Source organism: Chelonoidis abingdonii, chromosome 2 (genome assembly GCF_003597395.2).
Source record: "Chelonoidis abingdonii isolate Lonesome George chromosome 2, CheloAbing_2.0, whole genome shotgun sequence".
Classification (NCBI taxonomy): Eukaryota; Metazoa; Chordata; order Testudines; family Testudinidae; genus Chelonoidis; species Chelonoidis abingdonii.
The window spans coordinates 240,400,581-240,419,220 of record NC_133770.1 but is presented as its reverse complement, the minus strand read 5'-3'; positions in this window follow the sequence as shown (position 1 = coordinate 240,419,220).

The following is an 18,640-nucleotide window of genomic DNA, read 5'->3' as shown; positions in this document are numbered from 1 at the left end:
TTTGCCTGACTGAAGCTAAGTAAAAAGTGAGTAGCTCAAAATTTCATCCTTTGACTCCACCTGTACTGAAATTATTCTTCATGTCTTGATCTTGTGCTAGCATAGTAACTCCTCCTGTTACAGGCTAATTCCTCAAATACTTACTTTCAGGGTTTTAATAAGGTTGTTGCCACACTGCAGTCACTGAGGGAAGCAGGACCATACCACAGATGCCCTTCATTATCATCTTCAGCTTTCATTTTATCCCTGAATCCAGTTCAAAACTGCTTCCTTAATTTTCAAAACTCTGTGGGCCCTCTTATTTCTCTCTCTCATCCTCCTCGCAACAAAATTCCCTCCCTAGCCAATGCACTTGTCCTCTCTATTTTCTTCCCCACTTTGTCCATGGAGGAAGGTTGATTAAACTGCCCCACTTATCTGGAACCTTTTAACAAATTATTAAATGTTCGGTTTGAGTCACTTCTTTTGAAGTACCTGTTAGGAGGCTTATTTCTTCACCCTCTCACTTCCCTGGTCCTTCTCGCATGAACGGAGAGCAACAATACCAGAAGTCTGAAGGTGCAGACAATTTGATGTTTATTGCGGTGAACTTCCAGCAAGCATGATTCCAGTTTCCTTCCTCAATGTCCCCCTTCCCAGCTCTGAGACCACAGAGCCTTGTCTGTGTCCCTGTTCCCATTCCCCCCCTCAGCGAAACATGATTCCAATTCCCCCACCCCCATTCCCTGTTCCCATTCCCCCTCTTACTTTCTGATTGACTGCAGACTATATAGTAAAACTTGAGTTCTGCTTAGCTATACGTTAACCAATGATTTTACTGAAATTTAACAAACCAATCCTAACATATTGTAACATGATTATTTAACCGATTATATTCCACCACCTTAATTGGTTTACACCCAACAAAATTAATTATACAGCAGACAGAAACAATCACAGAACCAGACAGAGATTATACAGACAAACATACGAAAGTGGAGCTACAGTGAAAACAATACAGAATAAGGATTTCACCATCCCCGCTATTGAAAGTGAGTTCTGCCAGACAGATACTTTCAAGCTAATTTTCTTTTAATCTTCTAGGCTCTCCCATTCTCTGGAGGTGAAGGAATATTAGACAGGATTGTTACCCTTAACAGCCAGTAGCCACCTTTATTTCAATGTGATATTCTGGAATGAAAAAAAAAATAGGATGTGACCATTATCATTTCCCAGTTTATCGGCTGGCCTCTGCTGGCTTAGCCAAAGACAGAGGGCCTCAAACTGTCACAGTAATGAGAAGGCCCTTACACTGGCAGACAGTGATTTTGATTCTTTCTTTTATACCTCTATAACTAGCTTAGTGATAAGAATACACCTAAATTCTTAAAGTATAGGCCTTTGCAGATACGCCTGAATATCTACATCCTAACACTATCACCATTAAACTTTAGTTTCTTTTTCAAATGCTTGTTCATATCCATTCCAGTTAGGTGTGCGCACGCCGCGTGCACGTTCGTCGGAAGATTTTTACCCTAGCAACACTCAGTGGGTCGTCTGGGTCCCCCCCTGGAGTGGCACCACCATGGCGCCGAATATATACCCCTGCTGACCCAACCGCTCCTCAGTTCCTTCTTACCACCCGTGTCAGTTGTTGGAACAGTGGAGCACGGCTTAGCTGTCCTCCACTTCCCTAGCTACTCGTAGTTTCTTCGATATCTTTGTTGTATATAGTTGGAATTTATATAATTACAGTTAGTTTGATAGTTCTTTACATAGCTAGTGTATATAGTTAAGTGGGGTTTGGGCATTAGCCCCTTCCCCGCAGCCGGTGCCGGGGCCCATGCCCGGTTCACCTGGATTCAAACCTTGCTCGGCCTGCCACAAGCCGATGCCTACAGGAGATCCCCACGACTCCTGTCTCAAGTGCTTCAGGGGATCGCACATTACAGATAAGTGCCGTATTTGCAAGGCATTTAAACCGAGGACGAAGAAAGACAGAGACTTTCTTCTAAAGAATCTCCTCATGGAGGCAGCTCTGAACCCTCCACTCTTGGCACCAAATGCTGAGCACTCTGCTAGAGGCACTCCTCTGGCACCGGACCATGCCGGCACCACTAAGACGCGGCAGCACTGGCCATCTCCAGCGCAGGGACCTGCTCGGCACCGATCTCTCTCCCCGAAACTGAGGAGGTCGAAGTCTTCCACTACCTCTGTGCCCTCTGCGCCACAGACGCAGGCTCGTTCGGACCGCCTGGCACCTACACCTGCCGCAGAACCAACTGCTGCGGTACCATCGACTCCGGTCCGGCGCGGGCCGTCGAGTCTGGTCCCTGAGAGCTCCCCGCCAAAGCCTGTGATTGAGCTTACGGTCCCCTCTACACTGGAGACATTCTCCACAGCCAGGGACCTCATAGCTATGACGGGGTCTGGCCTGCCTCAACCCCTGGCACCACCAGTGCGGGTATTACACTTGATAGGCAAGCCAGCCCTAATGAGACCGCCTTCAGTCGACCCGGCAGATCGGCACCGATCACGATCCAGGTCCCGACGCCGCTCGCGGTCCTGACGCCGCTCGCAGTCCCAGCACCACTCGCCTCTTCAGTACCGGTCGTACTCATGGCGTAGATCGATGTCTCGGCCTCTGGCTCAGTACTCTCGGTACCGCTCCAGCTCCCGGCACCGGGACTCTCACAGCCATTCCCAATGCAGACCTTTGAGATCCAGGTCGACCTCCCGGCACTGTGCAGGTCGCAGGTCCCGATCTCGTTCTCGGTACCGGTATGGCTCCAGGTACCGATCCCCAGTGCCGAGGAGATCAGCAACGGCGAGAGAGAAGGACTCTTACCAGAGTCTTTCAGCTCCTCCCTGGCTGTCCCGGCACCTGTCCATGTCTTCGCAGGCGGACAGTTCGTACGCCCAGGACAGAAACTCTGATGTGCTCGCCAGGATATTCCACGAGCCCCAGGCCCAAGATCATGGCCCTCACCAGTGGGCATTCTGGACACCTTGGGCATATCATCAGGCCCAAGGTGCACATCCAGGCCCATCTCGCTTTGCCACATGGGAGCACCGGGTGCCAGAAGCCACTATAAGCCGCCCTCCTCCTTCTACTTCAGAGGAAGTGCCAGTCCAGCCACAAGACTTCCAGATCCCAAGGGAGACAGAGGCTGGCCACCAAGAAGAGGCCTCAACTGACCCGCTTGTCCCTGGTCTCTCCTCATCCTCCTCCCCTGGTGAGGCGGTAGCCAGAACATCATCTGTAAGCCCTCCGCCAACTGATCTGAGGGCCCACCAGGACCTCCTCAGGCATGTGGCACTAAATATGAACTTGCAAGTCGAGGAGGTCCCAGAGGTAGAGGACCCAGTGGTGGACTTTTTATCATCTGATGCCCCCATGAGGGTGGCCCTCCCCTTTATCCAGACGATCCAGGCCAATGCCAACACGATCTGGCAGTCTCCAGCCTCTATCCCACTTGCTGCCCGGGGAGTGGAACGTAAATATATGGTGCCCTCCAAGGGCTACGAATACTTATACGTCCATCCTCCTCCCTGCTCCCTCGTCCAGTCGGTCAATGAGAAAGAACGCCATGGGCAGCAGGCCCCAGCCCCGAAATCAAAGGATGCGAGGCGCATGGACTTGCTGGGGCGCAAAGTCTACTCTGCAGGGGCGCTCCAACTCTGCGTGGCTAATCAGCAAGCCCTCCTTAGCCGCTATAACTATAATACCTGGGTGGCGGACAAGTTTAAGGAGTTGCTCCCGCAAGACTCCCGGCACGAATTTGCAGCCCTCCTGGACGAAGGAAAAAAGGTAGCTAGAACTTCCCTCCAGGCTTCCTTGGACGCAGTGGATTCTGCAGCCAGGACCCTAGCCTCCGGAGTTACTATGAGACGTATCTCATGGCTGCAAGTCTCAGGCCTTCCCCCGGAGCTCCAGCATACAATCCAGGACCTCCCCTTTGAAGGGCAAGGCCTCTTCTCCGAAAAGACAGACCCTAGGCTGCAAAGCCTAAAAGGTAACAGGGTCATTATGCGCTCACTAGGCATGCACATGCCAGTGACTCAGCACAGGCCCTTCCGCCCCCAGCCACACCGCTCTTACCCTCAGCCCAGACAGAGACAAGACTTTGCCAGAAGGCGGGGTAGAACTGGTCATCGGAGGCAGTCAGGCACCCAAGGGGGCCAGAACCAAGGTCCCTCCAAACCACCCACAGGGCCAAACCCCACCTTTTGAAGGTGCGCCCGAGGACGACATACCAGTTTCGTTAAAGGCTCCGTTCCCTCCTTTCTCCAACCGCCTCTCCCTTTTCCTCCCTGCGTGGTCCCAGCTAACGTCAGATCGCTGGGTCTTACGCACACTGGAATTTGGGTACCACCTCCAATTTATTTCATGCCCCCCCTTCCATCCCCCCTTCCTTGTCCCTCTTCAGGGACCCCTCTCACGAACAATTCCTCCTTCAGAAGGTGCAGACGCTCCTTGCCAAAGGAACCGTAGAGGAGGTACCAGAACATGAAAGGGACACGGGGTTTTACTCCCACTACTTCCTAATCCCCAAGGCAAAGGGGGGTCTCAGATCTATCCTGGATCTACGGGAACTCAACAAATTCATGATAAAGTTGAAGTTCCGCTTGGTATCCCTGGGGACCATCATCCCATCCCTGGATCCTGGAGACTGGTATGCCACCCTCAACATGAAAGATGCGTATTTTCACATAGCCATCTACCCTCCTCACAGGAGGTACCTCCGGTTTGTAGCCAACCGCCAACATTTTCAGTTCGCGGTCCTACTGTTCAGCCTCTCTACACCCCCAAGAGTATTTACGAAATGCATGGCTGTAGTCGCCGCCCACCTCTGCCACTGTCGGATACACGTTTTTCTGTATCTAGATGACTGGCTCATCCGAGGGACTTCTGAGGCACAAGTCACCCATCAGGTCGGCATTGTCAAGGACCTTTTCCTACATCTAGGCCTGATGATCAGTGTGGAAAAATCCACTCTGATTCCCACTCAGAGGACAGACTTTATTGGCACCACCCTGGACTCCAATCTCGCCAGAGCCTACTTACCGCTGCCCCGGTTCCAGGCAATGGTGGCCATCATCCAGAGCCTGTAAGCTGTTCCATTGACTTCGGTTCGCACTTGCCTCAGTCTCCTGGGTCACGTGGCGGCCTGCACGTTTGTGACAAAACACGCCAGACTGCGCCTCCATCCCCTCCAGTCGTGGCTCAACTCACTGTACTGACCAGGCAGAGATGCCACAGACATGATAGTCACCATTCCCCAGAGCATCCTAGGCTCCTTCGAATGGTGGCTGACCCCCTCCTTGGTGTGTGCAGGGCTGCCGTTCCATCCACCCCAGCCCTCTATGTCTCTGACAACAGACGCGTCATCTCTCGGCTGGGGTGCTCACCTCGGACATCTACACATCCAAGGCCTTTGGTCATCTCAGGAGCTGGCCTTGCACATCAATGTCCGGGAGCTGAGAGCAGTCTGCTTTGTGTGCCAAGCATTTCAGCAGCTCTTGCAAGGCTGTTGTGTGTCAGTATTCACAGATAACACAACAGCCATGTACTATATAAACAAACAGGGCGGGACAAGGTCCTCGACCCTTTGTCAGGAAGCCATACAACTCTGGGACTTTTGTATAGCCCACTCTATAGATCTCATAGCATTCTTTCTCCTGGGGGTTTGAAACACTCTGGCGAATCGCCTCAGCAGATCCTTCCTTTCTCACAAGTGGTCGCTTTGCCCGGACATTATTCTTTCGGTCTTCCGGAAGTGGGGATTTCCCCATGTAGACCTCTTCGCTTCCCACGAGAACAGAAAAGGCCAGATATTCTGTTCCTTTTAAGGCCTCTCCCAGGGTTCAATAGCAGACACTTTCCTGATACCATGGACGACTCACCTGCGCTACACTTTTCCACCGTTCCCGCTCGTCCACAGGATCCTGCTGAAAGTACGCAGGGACAGAGCCCGCTTGATCATGATCGCTCTAGCATGGCCCAGGCAGCACTGGTACACCATGTTGCTTGACCTGTCAATAGGCAACCCCATCCCTCTACCTCTTCACCCGGACCTGATAACTCAGGACCACGGCAAACTTCACCACCCAGACCTACAGTCCCTCCATCTCATGGCATGGCTCCTAAGTGGTTGACCCAGTCTGAGTTGCGTTGCTCTGCCCCAGTGCAACAAGTACTCTTGGGTAGCAGACAGCCTTCCTCTAGATCAACATATCTGGCCAAGTGGAAGCATTTCTCATGCTGGTGTGGAGAGCAGAACGTTCTTCCCGCCAAGGTCTCGATCCCCACTATCTTGGACTACCTCTGGTCTCCTAAACAGTAGGGCCTATCGGTATCATCATTGAGGGTACACTTGGCGGCTATCTCTACCTTCCACCCAGGGGAGAATGGCCGCTCAGTGTTTTCACATCCTATGTTATCTCGATTCCTCAAGGGCTTGGAGCGTCTATACCCCCAGGTATGCCGCCCCGCCCCAACCTGGGACCTCAACCTGGTTCTTACCAGACTTATGTTGGCCCCATTTGAGCTGTTAGCAACTTGATCCCTTCTCTACCTGTCCTGGAAAACCGCTTTCCTCGTGGCCATCACATCGGCAAGATGAGTTTCCGAGCTTCGGGCTCTCACGGCGGACCCTCCATAGGTCGCAAGGTGCAGTTGCGACCACATCCGGCGTTTCTTCCAAAAGTGGTATCAGCCTTCCATGTTAGCCAGGAGATCTTCCTTCCGGTCTTCTTCCCAAAGCCACATTCATTGCGCAGGGAGCAACAATTGCACTCCCTAGACGTCCATAGAGAACTCGCTTTTTATATCGAGCGGACAAAGCCCTTCCGCAGAACACCCCAGCTCTTCGTCGTGGTAGCAGAGCGTATGAAGGGCCTACCCGTTTCCTCACAAAGGATTTCATCTTGGGTGACATTGTGCATCCGCACCTGTTATGACTTGGCTCATGTCCCCTCGAGCCACGTCACTACACACACTACCAGGGCTCACGCTTCATCTGCTGCCTTCCTGGCTCACGTGCCCATCCACACGATATGTCACGCAGCTACCTGGTTCTCGGTCCATACCTTCGCCTCTCACTATGCCCTGGTTCAGCAGTCCAGAGATGACGCAGCCTTTGGCTCCACAGTATTACACTCTGCGACATCTCACTCCGACCCCACCGCCTAGGTAAGGCTTGAGAATCACCTAACTGGAATGGATATGAGCAAGCACTCGAAGAAGAAAAGACGGTTACTCACCTTTGTAACTGTTGTTCTTCGAGATGTGTTGCTCATATCCATTCCAAAGCCATCTTCCTTCCCCACTGTCGGAGTAGCCGGCAAGAAGGAACTGAGGAACGGTTGGGTTGGCAGGGGTATATATCCGGCACCATGGTGGCACCACTCCAGGGGGCGACCCAGCCGACCCACCGAGTGTTGCTAGGGTAAAAATCTTCTGACGAACGTGCACGCGGTGTGCGCACACTTAACTGGAATGGATATGAGCAACGCATCTCGAAGAGCAACAGTTACAAAGGTGAGTAACCGTCTTTTCTCTTTAGTTTACAGATTGTCCCATTATGCAATACAGCAAGGATGCCATGTATAACATTTCCTTTATTGTGTTATGACTAGCTGATCTAAATTGGTGAGCTCTTTTGTACTTAGTCCCATGCCAACAGAAACTCAGAGATAAACACTGGTGTAAGCGAACAAGATACTATATAGCGTGTCACAACAAAATTCACTCTGAGGACTAGAATTTCCCGTCTTACCATGAAGATAAATATGGCAATAATTGTTTGTTCTGTGTGTCTGGTCAGATTCCTAAACTGATAATCAGCACCTCTGTATTTGGAGCACCTCATTCCACTCAGACAAGGATCTTAAGCAGATATTATGCGGTTCTCAAGCTGGTAAATGTTTGGACATCCTCTCCACATTTCTAGTATGAATGAAAATATACATAATACAGTACCTCAAAGTCATCTCTGGAAGACTTTCAAAGCCCTCCTGCCTACCAGCTGGAGAATGGCCATGTCCTTGGGTTTGCCAGGTAAGTATTTTTAAGCTAAAAAAAAAGAGTCCTATGGAGAAAAGGTAGCAGATGGATATATTAAAAGAAAAGAAAGTACAGCACAGACTGTAATTTGGTTTCTATGCAAATAAAATGAACTTGAAAAACAACAGCAGAAATGAAAAGATATTCAACTTGTTTAAAAAGCAATATAATGTAATTGGGTATAAGTACTAGTTAAATCAGGAAATGGACTATAAATGTAGTTTTCTTTATGAGGAGATAAAGTAATTAGGAGGATGCTGAAAGGGAAGGTTATATACATCAAAATTACTGTGGTAAGAAATGTACTTTTTAAAAGATCCTGCAGGGTATGATGAGAGAGAATAGTGTTAAAGAAGCAGCATGAGCCAAAGGACCACACTGGAGGTAGCCTGCACACAGAATGGCTCAGAGTGGCGGGGAAAGGCATGGTTGCATGCATCTTAATACGGTTCCAAAATGAAACAATCTGTTAGTGCGTGCAATATATGCACTGCTTGAGAAACTGACTAAAGCCCCAATCTTGTGAGGAGCTCTATGACAGCAGACCCCTGCACTCACACAGAGCTCCCAATGAAGTCAAGGGGTCTATGAAGGCAAAGGGATTGACCCACACAGAGTTCCGTGCAAGATAGGGGCATAAGTTCCTAACTAGCAAGTCATGGCCTTTTGGGCCCTGGCACTGGCAGATACAAAAGCAGGGCTGTTTTTCTTTCCATCAACTACTAGATTGCAATACCACCCAGCTACTGCACAGATGCGCTAGAGAAGGAAGATGTTCCTTGGACTGTTTTGCCCCCTAGCAGATCTATGCAACACAGGGTAAGATTTGGTCTACATGGGGTAGAAATCTTCACACCAGAAATGGCAGAAACTTAATGTTTGGTCCTGTATTTACAGAAAGTTAATGTTGATCTCTCCAGTGAGAAGAGAAAGCAAACTTGTACCTGTGTCTGGAGATAAAAAAAAGGCCTGTAAAAAGCTTAGCACATAAATTCTAAAGAATTTCAATTATACTTTTATAAGCAGTAGAATAAATATTCTAGCACAACCAAAAATGTATATACAATTCTGGCAGTACTGGAGAACTGTGAAGTAAGATCAGCTATGTTTTGTTAAATACCTTGTTGAACAATAAGTAAGATCAGAGGCCATTCTGTATGTTGTCCAAGGGGGAACACCTAGCAGAACAAGTAAGATATGAACTGATGGAACCTTAAAAATGATTAATCATAATAAATCTGATTTAAGATTGCTATAAAGATATGTTCAGAATGGATGGCATAAAAGAGTATTGGGAGTGGTCTTTGAGGAAATATGACAAATTGATAAACTCATTGAGCAAATTCATTGATAAGGATGCTGTAACTATAACAGGCTATAATCTCACCAAAGTGTTCTGGCAACATCGTAAAGAATTCTTGAGTGGTTCACTATGAATAGAATGAAAATGTGAAATTATAGCTTTAATCTGTACCTTTTCAGAATGCATGATTTAACATAATGATTAAAAATATTAAACCCCTCATCTGTCACTGGACTCGCCCGTTTCTCCTTCACCTCATTTCTAGTCTCTCAGAATGGCAGGTTTTTTTTAAACTCTCTACATTACAGTCACAGCCTTTAAAAACTTACCAGCTGTACCTTAAACTAAATAGATACTGTTGACCCTCTGGCCCAAGTCATTAGCCAGTAATGGAAGCATTGCAGGATTGTGTCCCTTAGGAGGAGAAATAAATTATACAAATTGTATATGTTCTTTCATGTTATCTTGTTTAATTACAAAGATTGTATAACAGAGTCCTGTTTCCCTGAACACAGTAGAAACAAACATCAGCAGGCAGTTTCCTTGCTCAGAAATCCTCAAGTGTGTCACTTCAATGAGCCCTGTCCCTTGCAACTCTTCTGTAGTCTTTCTGCTAGCATTTTTCTGGCTCTAACACACACAGGCTGTAAAACCAATATCCTAGCCACAGGGCTTTTGATCAGGGAACCCCCCTGATAATCTGCCCACCCTACCTCTGGCCAGGCCACATGGGTCAGTGATTCAGGCGGCAGCCTCCATTTGGCTATAGCTTTTTTTACTACATTAAGAGGCTAATTGCACCTTCCACTGAGCCTGAAGGAGGGTGCTTGGCACACTCATTGACTTTAACAAAGTCTGTGATTGTCTTTGGATCAGGTATGTGTCTTCCCGCTCCCCTGGTGGCTACCATAAGCAGCTTTGAGCACAACAGTATGGTAAATTCACCATCTATGCTTTGTGAGTCCCTGTAATGACCATGAGTAATACTTTGGCTACTGCTCACACTGAGATTATCCAACTTGAAATACTTATTTAATTATCTCAGGTAATTGGCAAGTTTTTAAAGTTCCGTCACTGAATAATAAGATCATTGTATGCAGTACTATTTCACAATTATTTTCTAATTATAATTGAACAATAGTGTTTATTGTTGTACTGTGATCTCTCACAAGCTAAATGAGATCAGTTTGGGACAAGTTTGGATGAGAGACTTCTAAGATGCACAGGGGTCTTGTATCAAGTTGTGTTAGAGGTTCAGTAAATGGCAGTTTACTGTGAGTTAGTAGTGACCCAAAGCAAAAGAGTCGAGAAGTTACTCGGCTACTTTTAAATCAAGAGTAAAACCCAGTCTGTAATAATATTGGGCCAAATCCAGAATTCCTTCCTCAACAGGATTTTTCCTGAGTAAAAACTTGAGTATTTGGTTAGTGATTAATAAAACCTTTCACTTGTATGGAGGCTTTAGTCACAGAGTCTCAGTGAAATGAATGGGAGTATATAGGGAGTAAGTACTACTCAAAATGAGTAAGAGTGGCACAGGCACTAGTTTTTGCCATCTTTTTAAGGTAGGTGAAGACGCTCACACAGGTAGTCCCATTGAATTCAGTGGAACTAACGTAGAGAGTAAACACTCAATCACATGAGTAAGGGCTCCATAATCTAGTCCTAAGTAATTAAGTATTTATGGCACTCCTCAAATATAGGGTATTTAGTCCTTGGGTCCTGGTGAAATTTCATTGTGGATAATAGCTCTGCCTACTTACATTCTCCCTGAATTTTTAGTTGGAGCCTCAAGTTAAGCAGAGAAATACCCATCTCTAGGATATCAGGCTTAGTTACAGGGAAGTTTTTTTGCCACAGTATAGCCAAAATAGAACTACAATAATATTTCTACACCACTCTTTAAACTCAAAACAAACAACCCAGATTTATAAACTGGGTAGCTTTTACGTCTCTGGACTTGCCTAGGTCCGATTCAACTCCTGACCGGTTGCTGTTCTCACAAGACAAATCTTTTCTTTTTTTCAAGATTCTGAGGCTAGCCACTCAGCTGCCTGTGATTACCTCAGGTTCAGAGAACAAAGACCATGCTTTCCTGCAGTTACCCTTAGCTCAGGAAGGACTCTTGAAAACATGGTCCAGAACTACTGGATTTAAACCTCCAAATCACCAGGCAGTTGCACAAAAGGCTAATATCATTCTGGAGTGTACTAATCGGAATGTAGTAGTCTGACACAGGAGATAATTGTCCCACTCTATTCAGCACTTGTGAGGCCTCTGCTGCAGTACTGTGTACAGTCCTGGGCGCCACACTTTAAGAAAGGTGTGGAGAAATTGGAGAGAGTTCAGAGGGGAGTAACAAAACTGACAAAAAGTTTAGAAAACCTGATTTATGACGAAAGGTTAAAAAAAACCTGGCATGTTTAGTCTTGAGAAAAGAAGACAGAGGGTACCTGATTGTCTTCAAATACGTAAAGGGTTATTATAAAGAGGGTGGTGATCAATTGCTTTCCCTGTCCACTGAAGGTAGGACAAGAAGTAATGGGCTTAATCTGCAGCAAGGGAGATCAGGAAAAAACGTTAACTATAAGAATAGTAAAACTCTGGATGAGGGCTCCCAGGGAACTTGTGGAATCCCCGTCATTTGAGGTTTTTAAGAACAGGCTAGACAAACATCTGTCAGGGATGGTCTAGGTTTACGTGGTCCTGCCTTAGTGCAGGGAGCTGGACTTGATGACTTCTCATGATCCCTTCCAAATTCTATAATTTGTTCGTTCTGTGCTACTCAGTGTCTTAGCAGCACCTTCCTAGCATCTGTGAGCTAATAGTGCATATGCTCCCTCTACACAAGGCACACAAACCATTTGTAGAGCAAAGGTGTGGAGTGATTTTCTTTGCTACCATAAGGAAGAGAAACCTTTTTTTTTTTTTTTTTTTTAATGAAAGCTTAGGGGGTGGATTCTAGAGCACACTTCTTTAGTAGAGAGAGTACAGTCTGTATCAAGTTACATGGCTGAAGAACTTCAAAAAACTTAGGACCTGATAAAAAGCACCCATTACAAAGTAATTTTTAAACTATCATGTGTGGCCCCTCTGAAGTAAATAACTTTTGAGACGGCAGCCATAGTACAAAATTTTGAATGACAACCTTTAATATGAGAAATCTAGCATCTACTGTGTTCATTCACAAGGAAAACATTTCAACCCCATGTACAGAATGATCCAACTGCTATAGGCCTTCTCTCCCAAAGTGATTGTTAATGTCTTCATCACATTTCTGTTTGTTGAAGAAAAATTAGTTATTTAGGTTTCCCCTAAAGATGCATCTCATTCTTGTCTCACTCTATTGCCGTATGGAAAGAAAGGAGAAGAAATTTCCATAAAGGTGGAAGCTGGACTCTAATCTTCCTGGAATTAAAGCTGTATTCAATTAAAAGCAGTCAATAACAGTGGCTCCCTCTTCTATACATTTTCATTATATTAAGATTACCTCTACTTACTGAAGGTCCGTCATTAAAAAAGAGTTCTTTCTAAGTAGTTTACTATAACAGCATTTCACTATCTATTGTTCTTTCAGAAATAAGATACAGAGTCCCCTTGGATACATTACTGGCTGTATCCAAGGATGAGAAAATTGAAAGGACTACACAATTCTCATAGCAAACTCCCAGAAGCTATTGAAAATAAAAAGCCAAAATTGTGCTTTTCTTTCTGTACCCAAAACAGCGGGGGAGTTTTTGGTGCACAAAAAATGTAATACTAAGCACTGTATCTTCACTGTTCCTTGATTTATTTGCTTTTTAAAAGATATGAACAAAGCCACTGAGAAATAAGTGATTATCAATGAGCTTTGTGATACTTTGTCAGTGTGTATTCTGCAGAATTGATGGGTCTGATGTATAGTCAAACATACTTTCTGTCTTGAATCATCTCACTGTAGAATCTTAGTAAAATGCAATGGGCAACAACTATCTTTGTAAGGTGGTTTCTGCATTTGTTTTATATAAAGAATCAGGAACCTCCTAAGCAATTAAATAATGGAACCATTTCCTGTGTCATAAGAATGTCCAAACTATAATTATCCCAGAAAAATTAGATTTAAAATGATGACACACATGCTATATATTTAAAAAAGCCTACATTAGATTTTGTGATGGCAAACACTCTTCTGCTGTAACCTGTGCCCTGTTGAGAAGATCCTTCCCTGCATTGGGAACTGTGTGTGGGGCGGGGGGGAAACTTTGGGTCTCCCTGCTAATTCCCCAAAACACAGAATTATTTCACTTGCCATTCCCCCAGTACAGTAGAAATTCTGAAACATATTTTCTTTTCTAATAGATACTGTGAAAGGAAATCTTCTTCCCAGAAATGACCTCAGCAGTCACAGCACTGCAGTGAACAACCATTTATGGTCAGCATACTTTCTGATCAAACAAACACAAAACGCCAGTAAATAAACCTTCATTATAATTTTGACATAATTGTCTTATGTCAGCCTATAATTGGACCGGAAGGTCATAACCTCCTTATCCCAGCAAATTTCAATTAAAATCTCGCTTCCTTTCTTGGATCCATACTTCTGCAGCCAGGGCCTACTCCAAAGCTCTCTGAAGTCAATGAAAACCTTTGGCTTAGGGAATTTTGGAGGCACTTGGAAAAGAAGATTCAGCAGAGTACAAAAGCATTCTAAATATTGAATACATTGATGCAGAACTTTGCTTGAGTTGCTGTGTGCATAGATTGAATACAGAAATATTACTGAACATATTTTTCATAAACTATGCCATTTATTAGCTCATTTTGGCAGTATATAGCAAAGCAGAAATAATTTTCAATAACTGAATTATAGGATCTGCTAATTGAATAGCTTTTCTGTGAGTGCTTTAGAAAAAGTGTCAGCCTGACAGCAAGCCTGAAGAATATTGACATGGGCTTGAACTGACCTGATTGAGCTCTTCTTACAGGATTCGTCTGCAAAATGGTCCTGAAATAATTAAGACTCAATTGTGCCTTTAAGTCATTGACAATGGTAAGGGGTGTTGCAAACATGCACCACCTCAGCTGGAGCTCCTGGGCTTCTGGCAGGTGCTATTTTTCTAGGAACTCAGGAGGAGCATGACCACTGTGCCTCTCTTTTAAGGATGTATGCCAGCTCCCTTAAATAGATTGTGTGTGTAGGGTGGGGATGACATTAATCCACTCCTTCAGCCACAGTAGAGAGGTTAGCACTAGGGCCAGCATCTGTAGTGATGCCTCAGCCAACCTCAGAGAGATTGCTAGCAGGAGCTAAGGGTGGGTGGGGAGGTTGTGATGCGTGGCTATTCCCAATAACCCACATTCAGAGGAGGGCATGAATGTAGAGACAGATGAATCCCCACCTCACTCCCTACCTACCTGTTCACATCAGGTATTAACACCTAGTAAATGATAATCTCTGCCTTGAAAAGGCTACTGTCTCAATAGATAAGATGACAAAGGGTAGGCGAAAGGAAATATCTTACTTTAGTGATGGGGAACTGTATTGTAGAGGGACTGGGATTTGCCCAGGGTTTTATGTAAAGCATGTGGCAGAGCTAGGACTTCCTTAGTACCAATCAAGTACCTTAGCTACTTTTCCTTTAACTTTTTAAACATCATAGGACAGGCCAGTAGGAATTGTATGCAAAGTTTCTCTATGGATATTACAGCTCTCTAAGAGCTATGCTATATCAAGAGAATTGAAAAATAGCACCAGCATAACCATGGATGCCACCTTAAGCTATTCTTAATGTAATTTAGCTGTACCCATATTATGACTTGTGTGATGGGGCAAGGCCAGATGGCTACAGTAAAGTACTGAGAAACAGGTATGTTAGCCCCAGGCTAAACAAATCCCTAGGACCATGGTAACCAAATGGCAGTTGCTCCAGGTTAATCAAGGCACCTGGAGCCAATTAAGACCTTTCTAGAAGGCAGTGGAGATAGCTACTTTATTAGCAAAACCTGCAGCCAATCAGGGCAGCTAATCAGGGCACCTGGGTTTAAAAAAGGAGCTCACCCCAGTCAGGCAGGAGGAGCCAGAGGGAGGAGTGTGAGTGAGGAGCTGGGAGTCGAGAGAGTGTACTGCTGGAGGATTTAGGAGACAGCATTATCAGAGATCAGGAGGAAGATCTGTGATGAGGATAAAGAAGTGTTTGGAAGAGGCCATGGGGAAGTAGCCCAGGGAGTGTAGCTGTCATGCAGCTGTTACAGGGATACTATAGACAGCTGCAACCACAGAGCCCTGGGCTGGAACCCGGAGTAGGGCGGGCCCGGGTTCCCCCCAAACCTCCCAACTCCTGATCCGACACAGGAGGAGTTGACCCAGGACTGTGGGAAGATCACTGAGGTGAGCAAATCTGCCAAGAAGTGCAGGACCCACCAGGTAGAGGAGGAACTTTGTTACACTTGCGATAAATATTATGTTCATTGGTGTTCTGGTCTTCCAAGCATTAAGAGGTGTTTTGTTTAAATATGGTTGTTTTAGACACTTGGGAACTTGTGGTGAGACAAACTGATTCTTGAGCCTCAGAATTAGCAATGGGCAAGAGCCAGCCAGTAGTCAGGTGGTGAGCTGAGGCAGTTGCATATTCAAGGACGTTTGGAAATTAAAGGTGGAGGACAGGAAGTCTGAGTAGAAACCGGTGTCCCTGCCAGCAGGTATATGGGATCTTGGGGAGCAATTACCACACAAGTGGCGTGCCAGTTAATTTCTTTATTAAAGGAAAAAAGAAGTGGTGGGAATTTAACAAAATACGATGGGATGGGGTATATAGGGTGTTTACTATAGACAATGATGGGGGGGGTCTTCTTATTGAACAGTGTAGGGAGTTCGAACAGTGGGGTACAGTAAGTGGGGTTCAGCACAATGGGATACAGTACAGTTAATAAGCAACTCAACTTTATATAGGAACAACTCTAGATACACTGTGGAATGCAAAACGTACCAAAAAGAAATGCAAAATAAAATGGTAGCTTCTATATAAAATGGTTAACAATCTTAGATAGAATGTATTAAGTGGTTAGTGGCCTTATATACAATGTAACACAATAGTATTAATGTAAATACAAAGTATATCAGAAAAGTGGACTGATTTATACACGTAGTGGTTCCCTCTTATAGTACTTCCTTACCAGAGTCCCCATGGCAGTTTTGTGTGTGTGTGTGTTGCAGCAGCCACTCAGACTCAGCATCCCTGCTGGTCTTCCACTGCTCCAGCAACTTTTAGGCAGTTGCAGCTCTCGTATAGAAGGCAAAAGGTACTGCCCCACCGAAGGAGCAAGTGCACACTTTTTTTTTTTTTAAAGGGGGTTGGTGTGCATGCACACGCGCACACATCTCTCAAAAGTATAACACAAAAACAGAGCAGATCTATAGTGCCCCAGGGTACTCTTCTCCACCATTCCTATGGGGTGCACACAGTAATGATTTGCAATATTTGACTCATCAGAGTGGCATGCTGATTTCAGTGAGGTTATGGGATGCTGAATTCACCACCCAAGCCACAGGCTGCGGTGCCTGTAGAATCCTGGAACATGTTCTGCTCTAACTGTCCCATGTAGACCCTGCTGGCACACTCTAACAGGTACCTAGAGCACACCAGCATGGGGAAGTTAGAGCCCATCATGTGAGCTCCCTCTACAGTCAGGGCTTTCTCCAAGAGCAAAAGAACAAAACTCAGCAGTAGAAGCAGTGCAGTACCCAGGTCCCAGAGTGATTCTCCATAAGCAGCTCAATAGCAACTCAGTGAGGCAAAACTCCGGGAAAGCAGAAAACAACACCACAGGCCAAATGGGGGCTTGATTCTCCTACAGCATCCAACAGTCTCTGCCACTTTTGCTGCTACCGCTGCCACTTGAAACAGCAGTTTGAGTCCCCATCTGCCCCGAAGTCCACCAGTCACCATTGCTTCTAGGTTACAGTGACTTAGCCCTACAACTAGGTCACTTACAGTTCTTCTCTTGTAGGGCACTCAAAGGCCAAAACAAGCATGAAGCAACATAAAACAAACTCTCCCTTTCGTCTGGGAATTCTGCTAGACATCAGTCTTCCCCAGCCAAGCTTATGATCCAGAATGAGCGCTCTTGCACCATCTCTCTCCCCACCAAAGCTCTTCTTTTTAAGCCCCTCTCTGAAAGTCTGCCTCATGCTCCAGCTGTCACAATTTGGGCTAACTGGGCCTTCAGTAGCCTATTAATCCCTTCCTGCTTGGTGTGCTCCATTACCTATCATTAAAGTAATAGTTTCCCCTGACATGTGAGCTGTCATGGACACTCTGTAATTGAATTTTTTTCCAGGCACCACTGTATGATAACTGACTAGCTAATAAATTCACCAAAACATTTTTTATTTACATGCACATTTATGGATGAAGTCACAAATCATTCATGATTCCATATCATTCATTTCTCATCTCTGCATTGCTGCAGATTGTCACTATCAATAATGAGATGATCATGACTCAGGATTGTAAAGAAACAGGTCAAGCTTTAGGCCTTAGTCTGTATGGTCACTATTGCATCTCAGTAATTCACCATTCAATTAAAATGAAACATTTTCCAGCCAGGACGTGCTGTAATTTGAAGTTGCTGACCTATTGGACACGTCCTGCACAGGATTCTGTAGAAGCTCAGAAAATCTAAGTTTGGGGAGTGTTTTTTTTCCCTGAGGCCATTTGAATGCAAGCCTTCCTAAATTGCTTTATACCAATTAGCAATTGTGCATAAAGGACAAGGCAAGAAAAGTTTGAGCAACAGTTTAGACTTGAAAGACTGTTTGAGTGAAAGAGAAAATTTTCAACTAGATTGTCCTTCATGTTCTGTGCTCTGTTGAAAAGCTGGTATAGTCCTCCCCTAGATGTGATTATATTCCAGTTGTGAGTGAAAAGTTTTCTGTCTAGGATGTGTTGTTTTTTTTCAAAGCATTTTATAATTGATAAACAATAATGTTACATGGCGCTGTCGTGGTCATTATCCATCCATACTCATTTACAGCCCCAGGACCACTGAATTCTTTTAATTCTTAAGGCAATTTCCAGGAGGAACTTTAAAAACTTCTGATATCAGTTCCTATTTCCAAAACTAGCCACCCAACATCAGAAAGGAATTTTTAAAATTGTGCAGCTATCTTTTATTTTAAAACTAGACCTAAATTTTGTCCATTCAAGCATTGGTTATGGATGCTTCATCTTGTCCAGTTTGGTATATGCTAAATTACAACTTACCTTGTCTTGACTAAAGTTTTAGAAGGTGGAAGATGGAGCTATCTAACA